Source organism: Mercenaria mercenaria, chromosome 13 (genome assembly GCF_021730395.1).
Source record: "Mercenaria mercenaria strain notata chromosome 13, MADL_Memer_1, whole genome shotgun sequence".
NCBI lineage: Eukaryota > Metazoa > Mollusca > Bivalvia > Venerida > Veneridae > Mercenaria > Mercenaria mercenaria.
The window spans coordinates 81,832,253-81,846,022 of record NC_069373.1 but is presented as its reverse complement, the minus strand read 5'-3'; the positions used below and the strand labels follow the sequence as shown (position 1 = coordinate 81,846,022).

The 13,770-nt window shown below is 35.0% G+C and overlaps 1 pseudogene; it reads right to left on the bottom strand.

Moving 5' to 3' along the window:
• Positions 1 to 547: 547 nt before the first annotated feature.
• The window catches only part of LOC128547805 (uncharacterized), a 33,831-nt pseudogene continuing 20,608 nt past the window's right edge, over positions 548 to 13,770 (bottom strand).

Sequence of the window (13,770 nt, the reverse complement as noted above, 5' to 3'; positions counted from 1 at the left end):
GTATATTTACAAATGATCAAATGACGGCTTTCCAAAAGCATGTCAAATAGCAAAAATTACAACAATTTTGAAATTTTTCTACAAGTCATAAAAACTGTCAATGCGCATGTCCAATCTATATCACGTGATATTTGTTTACATTTTTCCTCAAAACTCATTCCCCAGGTAGTCATTTTGCTCCTACCCTAACCCTAACCCTAACCCTAACCCTATACCTACAAAACGGGTTACAGGATAGTATGCTATCACAAAGAAATAAGCGGCAATCGGATAAAAATGCGCTGTATGTAAGGCTAAAATAGCTATTTTCGCCATTCCGAACGGCAAGGGGCTCTGATTTCTGTACTTCTGTTAACGCACACATGAGATCATGCGCTGTTTAGGGTATGATTGTTAAGCTATATCCCATACCTACAGAACCATGTGTTAAAAAGTATGCTATCACAAACTGATAGTTGGCAATAACAGCAAAATGCGCTGTAATTAGGGCTGAAATCGCTATGTTCGCACTTTGGGAAGGCCGGGCGCTGTAACTTCTGCTCATCTGTTAACGCACACAGAGAACATCTGGCTGTTCTGGGCATGAGTCTTTAGCGTAGAGCCATACCTACAAAACATGTATAGAATGGTATGCTATCACAAAGAAATAAGCGACAATCTGATAAAAATGCGCTGTATATAAGGCTAAAATGGCTATTTTCGCCATTCCGAACGGCAAGGGGCTCTGATTTCTGTACTTCGGTTAACGCACACCGGAGATAATGCACTGTTGAGGGTATGATTGCGCTTAGCTGTGTCCCATACCTACAAAAACATGTGTTAGAAAGTATGCTATCACAAACTAATAGTCGGCAATAACAGAAAAATGCGCTGTAATTAAGGCTAAAATCGCTATGTTTCGCACATTTGGAAAGCAGGGGGCTGTAATTTCTGTTCTCCTGTTAACGCACATAACGAATATCTGTCTGTTTACGGTATGATTGTTTAGCCGAGTCCCGTACCTATAAAACGAGGTATACAATAGTATGCTGTCACAAAGAAATAAGCGACAATTGGATGTAAATGCGCTGTAAATAATGCTAAAATATCTATTTTCGCCCTTCAGAACGGCAAAGGGCTCTAATTTCTGTATTTCTGTTAACGCACAGACGAGGTAATGGGCTGTTTAGGGTATAATTGTTTAGCTATCTGCCATACCTACAAAAGCGTGTGTAAAAATGTATGCTTTCACAAACAAATCGTCGGCCATATAAGTGAAATGCGCTGTAATTAGGGCTAAAATCGCTATGTGCACATTTTGGAATGCAAGGGGCTGTAATTTCTGTTCTCCAGTTATCGCAAGCAATGAATATCTGACTGTTCAGGATATAGTGCTTTAGCTAAGACCCAAACCTACAATAACCGGTATAGAATTGTATGCTGTCACAAAGAAATAAGCGAGAATCGGATAAAAATGCGCTGTAAATAAGGCTAAAATCGCTATGTTCGCACTTTCGGAAGGCAAGGGGCTGTAATTTCTGTTCTCCAGTTCATACAAGCAATGAATATCTGACTGTTCGGGATATGGTTCTTTAGCAGAGAGCCATACCTACAAAAACAGGTATAGCATAGTATGCTATCACAAAGACATAAGCGAGAATCGGATGAAAATGCGCTGTAAATAAGGCTAAAATCGCTATTTTCGCACTTTCGGAAGGCAAGGGACTGTAATTTCTGTTCTCCAGTTAATACAAGCAATGAATATCTGACTGTTCGGGATATGGTTCTTTAGCAGAGAGCCATACCTACAAGAAAAAAGGTATAGCATAGTATTCTATCACAAAGAAATAAGCGAGAATCGGATAAAAATGCGCTGTAAATAAGGCTTAAATCGCTATGTTTGCATTTTCGGAAGGCAATGGGCTGTAATTTATGTTCTCCAGTTATCGCAAGCAATGAATATCTGACTGTTCAGGATATAGTTCTTTAGCTAAGACCCAAACCTACAAAAACAGGTATAGAATAGTATGCTGTCACAAAGAAATAAGCGAGAATCGGATAAAAATGCGCTGTAAATAAGGCTGAAATCGCTGTGTTCGCACTTTCGGAAGGCAAGGGACTGTAATTTCTGTTCTCCAGTTAATACAAGCAATGAATATTTGACTGTTCGGGATATGGTTCTTTAGCAGAGAGCCATACCTACAAAAACGGGTATAGAATACTATGCTATCACAAAGATATAAGCGAAAAATGGATAAAAATGCGCTGCAAATAAGGCTAATATAGCTATTTTCGCACTTTCAGAACACAAAGGGCTTTAACTTTTGTTCCTCTCCCAACGGAGACAACGGATCTCTGGCTGTTTACGGTATGATTGTTTAGCTATGTGCCATACCTACAAATCCAGGTATAGAATAATATGCTATCCGAAAGATATAAGCGGCCATCAGATAAAAACGCGCTGTAAATAAGTCTGAAATAGCTATTTTTTGCCTCATCGGAAGGCAAGGGGCTATAACTTTTGTTCTTCTATCAGCGGGCACAACGAATATCTGGCTGTTTTCTGTATGACTGTTTAGCTGACTCCCATACCTACAAGAACACGTATTGCAAAGTATGATATCACCGTGAAATAACCGGCCATGAAGATAAATCGCGCTGCTAATAAGTGTCCAATGGCCTTTTTTGCGGTTTCGGCGGGGACGGGTCTCGAACTTTTGTCCCTGTGCTCACTGAAAGCATGCAAACGCCGCTGTTTATAGTATCGCTTTGTAGGCAAATCTGTTTAGCAAACAAAGACATATTACATTATATGATATCACCATCACACTGGCGGCTATGAATGTAAAATGCGCTGTCGCTAAGGCTAAAATGGCCGTTGGCGTAAGAAATGTGTAATAAATGACAAAGTACGGAAATGCATGATTTTCTTTATGTGGGTAATGTCGCCAAGAAAAGGTCCCAGAAATGACAAAGTACGAAAATGCATCTTTTTCTTTAAATGGGTATGATTAACATTCGTTCTACTTTCTTACTGTGGGTATAATCAAGCAGCGATGTCTTTACGTGATTAAGAATAACAGTAAGTATACACTTAAATGCCTATACAGCGACCGTCTCTAACTACAGCGGCAAGGTTTATATACCGTTGAAAAGCACATGAGAGGACCTGTGTAACGGTACCAAGATCAAGGCGCTGCGATGTGTCGTTAGCCCGTGGCTGCTGATTATGTGTTTTCGGGTTTCGGGCCCGCTGTGCCGGCTGGACGGCCCGTGACTAGGTTGTGTTATACACCAGCAGACGGGGCTTGACGAAACCTTTCCAACGGTACCAAAACCAGCCCGCTGCGACCTCCCGTTCCCGAGTTATGACCATTTATGTGTTGACTCTTCATTTATCAAAGTCCGATAAATCAAGAGGCCAATGGTCAAGGGGACGCAACTGGTACAATTACCTCCGGAACACAAAAACGGCTCTAGAGCGGCCGTCTTTAGTTTTTGTGTCGTTGGAAAGCGCAGGCCAAGACCTATCCAACGGTATCGAGAACACCCGGCTCCGACGCCCCGTTCTCCCGCAATGGCCAATAATGTGCCGAAACACAAGTCTTAACGCCGTATGAACAGTAGTATGTCACTAGTTTTCGCGAAGCCGTAGCACAATAAACGGCTGTAGATTGTTAACGCGTGGGCACAGCCACATGTATGTGGTACCGTTGGAAAGAGCTCGGGCAGATCTGAAACTTGGTGCCACACCCATTTGGTCCACTTCCGGTTTGCACGTTTTCTACCCTGGACGGACCGTTTGAAAAGAAAAACTGGAAAATGTGATTTCAAGTTGTAGCTCTTAAAGAGACCTTTCCAACGATACCTGAACCATGCCGCTGCGATTTCCGGTTCGGCCGTGGTAGCCGGATCAATTTTAGCCCCTTATTCCGCCGCATTGCATGCACTTCCTGTTCCGTCAGATGGCCAACCTAGGTCCCAATAGACGGTGCCTGAACAGACCTGTCCAACGGTACCGGAACCATGTCGCTGGGCCGCCGTACGGCCGCTCCACAGCCGATTCAGTGCTTTATAATCGCGGAAACGTGTGAGAAATGCAGATAAACGGCCACCAAGGCCGAACCAGAGGTCGCAAATGCATGATCTTGATACCGTTGGAAAGGTCTCGGCATGCCCTGTCCATTGGTACCAAGCAACACGGCCTGAGACACCCGACCGCCGCTCCAGATACCGGCAAAGTGGGGTCGGACCGAGGCTCAAGTATACGGCCGGCCACTGCGCGAGAACCGGACAGGATGGCGAAAATATCTCGATGCCATCTTGTAGGTCTTGCAAAGACCTTTCCAACGGTACCATAACCAAGGCGCTGCGATGTGTCGTTTGCAAGTGGCGACCGATTATAGCCCTTAGAGAACGGTTTTCAGAGGTTTTGGGCCCACTGTAGCGGCTGTACGGACCTCCACTAGGTCGTGTCCTATGCCATGAAACGGGGCTTGAGGAGACCTTTCCAATGGTACCAAAACCAGCCCGCTGCGACCTCCCGTTTCCGAGTTATGGCCATTTTTGTGTTGCCTATCATTTTCCAAAGTCCTATAACTCTGGTCCAAGGGACGCAACTGCTACAATTACCTCTAGAACACAAAAACGGCTCTGGAGCGTTCGTCTTTGGGCGCAGCGAGATGGTTTTGGTGTCGTTGGAAAGCGCAGCCCAAGACCTATCCAACGGTATCGAGAACCATGTCGCTGGGCCGCCGTACGGCCGCTCCACAGCCGATTCAGTGCTTTATAATCGCGAAAACGGGTGAGAAATGCAGATAAACGGCCACCAAGGCCGAACCAGAGGTCGCAAATGCATGATCTTGATACCGTTGGAAAGGTCTCGGCATGCCCTGTCCATTGGTACCAAGCAACACGGCCTGAGACACCCGACCGCCGCTCTAGGTACCGGCAAAGTGGGGTCGGACCGAGGCTCAAGTATACGGCCGGCCACTGCGCGAGAACCGGACAGGATGGCGAAGATATCTCGATGCCATCTTGTAGGTCTTGCAAAGACCTTTCCAACGGTACCATAACCAAGGCGCTGCGATGTGTCGTTTGCCCGTGGCGACCGATTATAACCCTTAGAGAACGGTTCTCAGAGGTTTTGGGCCCGCTGTAGCGGCTGCACGGTCCCCACCAGGTCGTGTCCTATGCCATGAGACGGGGCTTGAGGAGACCTTTCCAACGGTACCAAAACCAGCCCGCTGCGACCTCCCGTTTCCGAGTTATGGCCATTTTTGTGTTGCCTATCATTTTCCAAAGTCCTATAACTCTGGTCCAAGGGACGCAACTGCTACAATTACCTCTAGAACACAAAAACGGCTCTGGAGCGTTCGTCTTTGGGCGCAGCGAGATGGTTTTGGTGTCGTTGGAAAGAGAAGCCCAAGACCTATCCAACGGTACCGGAACCATGTCGCTGGGCCGCCGTACGGCCGCTCCACAACCGATTCAGTGCTTTATAATCGCGAAAACGGGTGAGAAATGCAGATAAACGGCCACAAAGGCCGAACCAGAGGTCGCAAATGCATGATCTTGATACCGTTGGAAAGGTCTCGGCATGTCCATTGGTTACCAAGCAACACGGCCTGAGACACCCGACCGCCGCTCTAGGTACCGCCAAACTCAAATTCATGAAAAACTGGTATTTTGCCGTAAAGTCGGCAAAAGTGCGAAAATATGTTAATTTCATTTTATTACTGTGAGCTTATTCTTTAATATCAAATTATCAATTTTATATGCACATAAAGCACTCAGTCGGTGCTCTTCAAACGTATAAAATATACCATACAGGACTGTCCGTCTGTCCGTACGAGCTCGCCGAAATTCATGAAAAACTGGTATTTTGCCGTAAAGTCGGCAAAAGTGCGAAAATATGTTAATTTCATTTTATTACTGTGAGCTTATTCTTTAATATCGAATTATCAATTTTACATGCACATAAAGCAGTCAGTCAGCGCTTTCCAAACATATAAAATATATAGATATAGGACTTTCCGTCTGTCCGTACGAGCTCGCTGAAATTCGTGAACAACTGGTATTTTGCCGTAAGGTTTGCCAAAGTGCGAAAACATGTTAATTTTATTTTATCACTGAGAGCTCATTCTTTAATATTAAATTAAAAATTTTACATGTTCATAAAGGAAACAGTATGCGCTTTCTAAATGTATAAAACATGTTATCATAGAACTGTCCGTCCGTCCGTACGAGCTCGCTGAAATTCATGAAAAACTAGTATTTTGCCGTAAAAACAGCAATAGTGCAAATGTGTGTTAATATCATTTTATTACTGTATACTCATTCCTTAATATTAAATTACAAATGTTATATGTATATAAAGTACACAGTCAGCGCTTTCAAGACATATAAATTATATTATTATAGAACTGTTCGTCTATCCGTAAGAGCTCGCTGAAATTCATGAAAAACTAGTATTTTGCCGTAAAGACGGCAATAGTGCAAATGTATGTTAATATCATTTTATTACTGTGTACTCATTCCTTAATATTAAATTACAAGTTTTATATGTATATAAAGTACACAGTCAGCGCTTTCAAAACCTATGAAAGATAGCAATTTAGAACTGTCCGTCTATCCGTACGATGTCGCTGAAATTCATAAAATTACTGGTATTTTGCCGTAAAGTCGGCAAAAGTACGAAACAATGTTAATTTCATGTTATTACTGTGAGCTTATTCTTTAATATTAAATTATGAATTTTACATGTACATAAAGGAAACAGTCTGCACTTTCCAAACATATCAGATATATTATTGTAAAACTGTCCATCCGTCCGTACGAGCTCGCTGAAGTTCACGAAAACTAATATTTTGCCGTAAAGACCGCAATAGTGCAAATGTATGCTAATATCATTTTATTACTGTGTACTCATTCCTTAATATTGAATTACCAATTGTATATGTATATAAAGTATACCATCAGCGCTTTCAAAACCTATAAAAAATATCAATTTAGAACTGTCCGTCTATCCGTACGATGTCGCTGAAATTCATAAAAAAACTGGTATTTTGCCGTAAAGTCGGCGAAAGTACGAAATAATCTTAATTTCATTTTATTACTGTGAGCTTATTCTTTAATATTAAATTATGAATTTTACATGTACATAAAGGAAACAGTCTGCGCATTCTAAACATATAAAATATCAGTTCTGGGAACATTTTCGCAGTAAGTTCGAATACCTGGTACGACTCTACGGCTTAGCACACAGCATGCAAGAAGCCCGGGTAGTGTTCATACTTGCGACTTTGATGACAATTGTTTACATGTTTTCCGCATGATCTAAGCTCTATGGCCATTGCATTTACCAATATAATACATCGTTCTATAGCTATGCCTCCTGGCTATTCGTTCCCACCAAGTTCGATATTCTACACCATCCCTATGTGTCAAGGCATCCCGCTGAAGGTGACCTGCAAGTGCCGACACTATGAAAATAACACTATTTTCACGTGTTTCCTATGTTCTGCACCTAGTTCGAGCACGTACGACTACGTCATCTTCTCATGTGATACATGCTTAAATACATGTTGTTCCCTGCTATCATTTCATACCAAGTTCGACACCCTGCAATAGCACCAATAGCACCAAGTGTCCAGGCAGTTCAAACATGATATATGTATAGTAGGACACACTTAGAAATTTCACAATGTCAAGTTTCGCCTAAAATGAAACGCAACTCAATGTTTACCACAGTATATCTTAACAACGGTCACTTATACGATTAATGTCATCTCAGCAAAACTTCTTCCAAAATGTTACAGCTACAAAATGAAGTAGAAGCGTCTCCATAACTTTATCAATGACCAAATGACGGCTAAGTGTCCAGGCAGTTCAAACATACATGCATCGTACGACACGATTGATTTCACCGTTTCAAATGTCAACCAAAATGTTTAGTACATAATATCTTACAACCGATAACTTAATACGATGAATGTCATCTCAAGACAGTTCTTCAAAAATGTTACAGCTATAAAATCAGTAGTATAAGAAAGGATGGTGCGAGCGCAGTTTAATCTAATTTAACATTTAACCCTTGACCTAAACCGACCAAAGCTGACCAATTTCAACAAATTTAAAACAAATTTTAACAAATTATTTTTAAAACCTTAGTAAATATGATTTTAAAAAAATTCCACCAAATTGCCAAAATCCCGCCAATGGCAACAATGTGGGAGTCGCTGCCAAATGACAAAATTTTGGGCGAACGTTGGCAAACCAAATTAACAATCAAAAGCCTGCCCTTTTTTTTGCCCAAATGGAGCTGTACAAAGTCTGCCCCCTTTACAAAATTTTGGCAAACTTTTGGCAGATTTTTTTTTATTGATAAAATGTAATGTATTTGATTTTTTTTTCAATTAAAAACTTATTAGTCTTTAAAAAATTTTAAAAACATATGATATGATGAGTTTTTAAAAAAAAATATATTGTTTGAAAAAAAGAAAATTAAAAGTAATATAAATCCTCATTATTTTAACAAAAAAAGGGGAAAAAAAAAGATAAAAGGTACTTTTTCTCTTGTGGAAAAATGAAAACAAAGTTTTTAAAGTCGGGGGGTAATTTAGATATTACAAAGCAATTTTAAACCTTTTTTACCTAAAAAAGGGGTTTAAACCCTTTTCCCGGAATAAAAAAATTTTGTGGGCCGGAAAACCCCCAAAGTTAAGGGGACCCCCTGTCAAGGGAATGGATGCAGATGTAGGGCCCCTGATTTTGCTATGCCCAGGGGTGAAAAAAAGGGGTCCCAAGTAAATAACCCAAAATGCTTTCCAATTTTTAAATAAAACTAAATCAAAAGCATTTGGAGAAAAGTTTGGGCAAAACTTTTGGGTGTAAAACCTTTTAATTAAAACGAAAAAAACACACTTGGGTTGGGCCCAAAAATAAAAAAAAAAAGGGGAAAAAAGGGGGTAGGTTTTTCCCCCCGAAATAACGGGAACGTTAATTAGCAGAAAAATTACAAAAACCAAAATTAAAAAAAAAATTTGGGAAACGAAAGTGATATTTAAAATGATTTTTGATAAATTATTTTGGTAAAGCTAAATTTAGTTAAAAGCAAGTTTTTTAAAAAATAAAATAAAGGAGTAAAGTATTTGGGTTAAAAGTTTTTGGGAATATATTTAGTAAATATGCTTGGTTATTCCTTAAAAGAATAAAATGGAGAATCTGTTACTGAAGCATTTGAAAAAATAATATTAAAAGGGACGATTCCCAAAGAAAAATTTAGGGTAGATGAAGGAAAAAAATTTTTATAAAAAAAAGTTGAATCATTTTTGAATAAAAATAAGATTAAAAATGAAACATACATTTAATGAAGGAAAGGCGAAGTAATAGAAAATTTAAATTTAGAATTTTTAAAAAAGAATAATGTGGAAATATTTTCCAGCAAAAAATTACTTTTTATTTTTTTAGATAATTTGCGGGATATGGTTGAAAATATAAAAAAAACAAAACATTTATTTTTAAAAATGACCCCAAAACCGAAGCTAGTAAAAACTTAAATAAAGGTACTGTTTACTTTAATTTTTATATGGGTTTTAAAAAGATACCAAAGAGAAAAACCCAAAATTTAAAATTGGTGATCGAGTTCGTTTAACCCAAACTTAAAAGACATTTTGAAAAAGGTTTCAACCAAACTGGACAGGGGAAATTTTTTTAAAATTTTTAAAAAATTTAAAAATAAAAACCCCAAACTAAAATATTAAAGTTTTAAATAAAAAATTAATTAAAGGTTTCTTTTTTTATGAACAAAAAATTTTTAACCTACTAAAACAAAAATTTTTTTAGAATAGAAAAATTTTATTAACGAGACTATAAAAAAAAACAAGCTTTAGAAAAATTTGGAAAAGGGTTTTATAGTGAAAAATTTAATATTTTTTTTTGGGTCCTTTTAGTGAATTGAAAGAAAAAAAAAATTTTAAAAAATTTATTTTAAATATAAAGGTCCAAAAAAATTTTAATTTTTTTAATAAGGGAAATTTAAAAAACAATAGATAAATTAAATTTTTCCCCTTTTAAAAATAAACTAGCGGGCTGCTTACAAAAAAAAAGTTAAAAATTTTTGTGGGAGAGTAATTAACCGGATTATAATTACAGCAGGTGTCTTTGGTTTTTTCAGCTGCATTAGCACTTGTTCCAGCTATTCCTAAAATTTGTAGCAGTTCTGGCGCTTTTTCCCCATCAGAAATTCCCATATTTACTAACAGACAAAACTTGAGGGACAAGAAATTTTTTTTAAAAACCCACATCATCACAAAATAAAAAACAATTTAACAAAAGCACGGATTGGAAAAGAAAATAAAGAAAAAGAAAAAAAAGTTATTAAATATTTTTCAATACTTTTAAAGAAATGCAGAAAGAAAAAAAATTTTAATGCCTTTTAAAAACGAAAAATTAAAGGAAATTTTAAAACTTAAGGGGATATAAAATTTAAAAAAGAAGAAGACTGTTTTTAAAAATTTTACGTGGTTTTTAGAGTTTTTTTTCTATAAGTATATTTATATATAATGGAAAATAGAAAGGTAGATAGAATGATTATGTCAAAATTATCTAGCACTTTGGGAGAAATAATGAATCCAGAAAAAAACCCCATAAAAGAAAGTTCAAAAAAAAAAAAAAAAAAAAGAAAAAAAAAAAAAAAAAAAAAAAAAAAAAAAATGTTATTAAATCAAAACTTGACCCAAATAGTTACGTGAATATAAAAATCTTGTCAGGTTTAAATTCCCAAAATGTTATAGACCCCTTTTTCTTGGGTTAAAAGAACTTTTTTTTGAAGGGGACGGGTGGTTGCCCTTTTAAACTGAAAAAGAAAATGTTTAAAAAGATTATGGGGATTGCCCCCAGACCAAATAATTTTTCGAAACAATCCTAAAAAAGTTATTTTTAACCGCCCTGTGTTTACTAATGAAAAAAAATATATAAAAAGCATTTTACAAAGCATCTAAAAAATTTGGTATTAATGCGGGGGAAATTTTAAAATTTTGGTTGTGAAGGGAAAACCGAGAAAAATTTTGGAAAAACCCAAAAGGAAATTTGGAAAAAGATATAAGTTTAAATTTTTTTTTCTTCTTAAAGATAATTTAAAATTTTATTTATTTTATTTTATTACTTTTTTTAATTTTTTTTTTTAATTTATTTTTTGCTTGAAGTTTTTTTTTTCTAAAATAATAAAAAGGAAAAATCGAGAGATCTAAAAAACAATAATTTAAAAAATTTTAAAATTTAAAATTACAAAATGAAAGACCAAAAAAATCAATTATTTTTTAAATATAAACGACTCTTATGAAATATTTAAAATTTCTAAAATTTTAAAACTTTAAAATTATAAAAATAAAACGTTGTTTTAAAAATAACTTTTGCAAAAAAGGAAAAAACTGATACAATATAAAAATTTCAGCTTATTTTCAATCAAAGGCTTTAAAAAAATTATTAAACAAAACGAAAAAAAAAAAATTTTTACATCAAGCTTTTGATGAAATAAAAAATTAGAATTGGTAATTTGGATTTCTGAAGGAATTTTGGCTGGAGAAAGAGTCAGTTGATGTTTTTTAAATTTTAAACAAATTTTGGGATAGCCCTTTTTGGGCTGCTTAAATTTTATTTAGAATTACCAAAACCATTAAAAAATTTTCAATAAAAGGGATTAATAAATAAAAAAGAATGATGATAACGAATTTTTTTAGTTGGTGCCCATTTAGCTTATAAATTTCCTTTTGAAAAAGACCCTTTATAGAGTTTCAAAAAATAAAAAACAAAATAAAAGATCTTTATTATTGGAATTAAATTTTTTCCCGTTACATTAAATCAAAAAAACCTTAAAAAAGAAATTTTTAAAAAAGAAATTTTCATTTAATATATTTGGTTATGAAAAAAATTAGTATTTTTCCATTGAAACAAAAAATCAATACGAAAAACACTGTGACATGTTGCTTTAAATTTCAAAAGATAAAATAAATGATAAAATAACTATAAAATAACCGAAGATGACTGTTAAAACCCCAAGAACTGTAGTCCAAAAATTATGTTTTTGGAAAAAAAAACTTTAATAGATTTAAAGTTTAAAAAAAACAAAACATGCAAATAAAAAACTTTTTTTTAAAAGCTGTCTCAACATTTTTCACAAGAAAGGGTATTAAATGAAAAAAAATTCCAAAATTTTTTAGCTATTAATGGTATCCAAGGTGTTTAAAAAAGCCAAAAAAGGGGGGGTAAAGTACAATTTTAAAAAATTTTCAAAAAGGTTTTTTGCAGTACCTTTTGTAAAATTTTTGCGGGTTTTGAAACAAAACTAAAAAAGTTTTAACTGCTTTAAACCCTCAACTGAATCCTTTATTTAATGAACCATAAAAAAATCATATAGATTTTTGGTTTTTGGTTTTTAAAGTTTTTTTTTTGTTAAAGACGATAAATTTACTAAACCCCAACCCGATTTTTAGAGGTCCTAATGCCCCTTTTTAAGTTTATTGAAAAAATGCTTGGGGGAAGAGGAATATTTTTAAAGAAATATTTAAAGGGAAAATTTCAACAAAGAACTAAGAATGTCTAAAAAAGATTTTAAAACCCAATTTAAAAAAAAAAAGTTTTTTTCTATCTGTAAAAAGAATATATAGAAGGTGAATTCCCAGTACGTGAACACTGTCCCTTTTAAAAGGGAAAATTTAGAGGAAGTGCTTTACTCAGAAAGTAATATTAATTTTTAAAAAACACACAAAATTTCTGTTATTTTCATAATTTAAGAGGTTATGACGGTCATTTCATCATGCCCGCCCAAAAAGGGGAAAATTTTAAAAAAGAAATTAAAGTTATTTATTACAATAGGAAAGAATTATGGCTTTTTTGATTTCCCACTTGGGTTTTTTTTGATTCATTCCCCAAATTTTTTGTCTCAATCATTGGAAACTTAGTAAAAAAATTTCCCAAAATTTTAAAAATTTTAAACTCAAGAATTTAATAAAAAATATTTGAATTATTAAAAACAAAGGTTTTTTATCCATATGATTACATGGATTTCCCCTTTAAAAAAAATTTAAAGAAAAAGAATTTCCTTCAAAGAAGAGTTTTTTTCAAATTTTTTAAAAGAAAAAACATATAATTTATAATGAAAAACAAAAAAGCTAAAAATGTTTGGAATAAAAATTTTTAAAAAAAAAAAATGGGAGAATATCAAGATCTATATTTAAAAATGAAAGTATTAAATTTTAGCTGATTTTATTTTTAAAATTTTTGAAAACTATTTTTGAGTTTCAAAAAATTAGATCCTTTTCATTATTTTTTGTAGTCCTGGTTTAGCTTGGGGTGCAAGTTTAAAAAAGACTGGAATTTAAGTTAGATTTAATAACTGATATTGAAATGTATCTTTTATTGAAAAAAGGGCCCGAGAGGGGGGAAAAAAAGTTATATTTTAAAAAGTACAGTAAAACCCAAAAAATAATTATATGGAAAAATTTTAATTCAAAAGAAGGGGAAAACAAAAAACATTATGTACCCCCGAGCCAAATAACCTTTACCCGGGTTTGGGGTTTGGGGCAAACTTTACCCTCTGGGGAAAATTTTTAAATTTTTTCCCGAAAAAAACCAAATTTAAGAAATTAATTGCAAAGGTAAAAAATAACTTTTTAGTTGAAAAGTGATCCCTTTAATATCCCCAAAAAAATTTTCATAAAACCCACCCAAAGATTATCCTTTTTGCTCCTAAAAAATTATTATAAACCCAAACAAAAGGGTTTTCTGTTA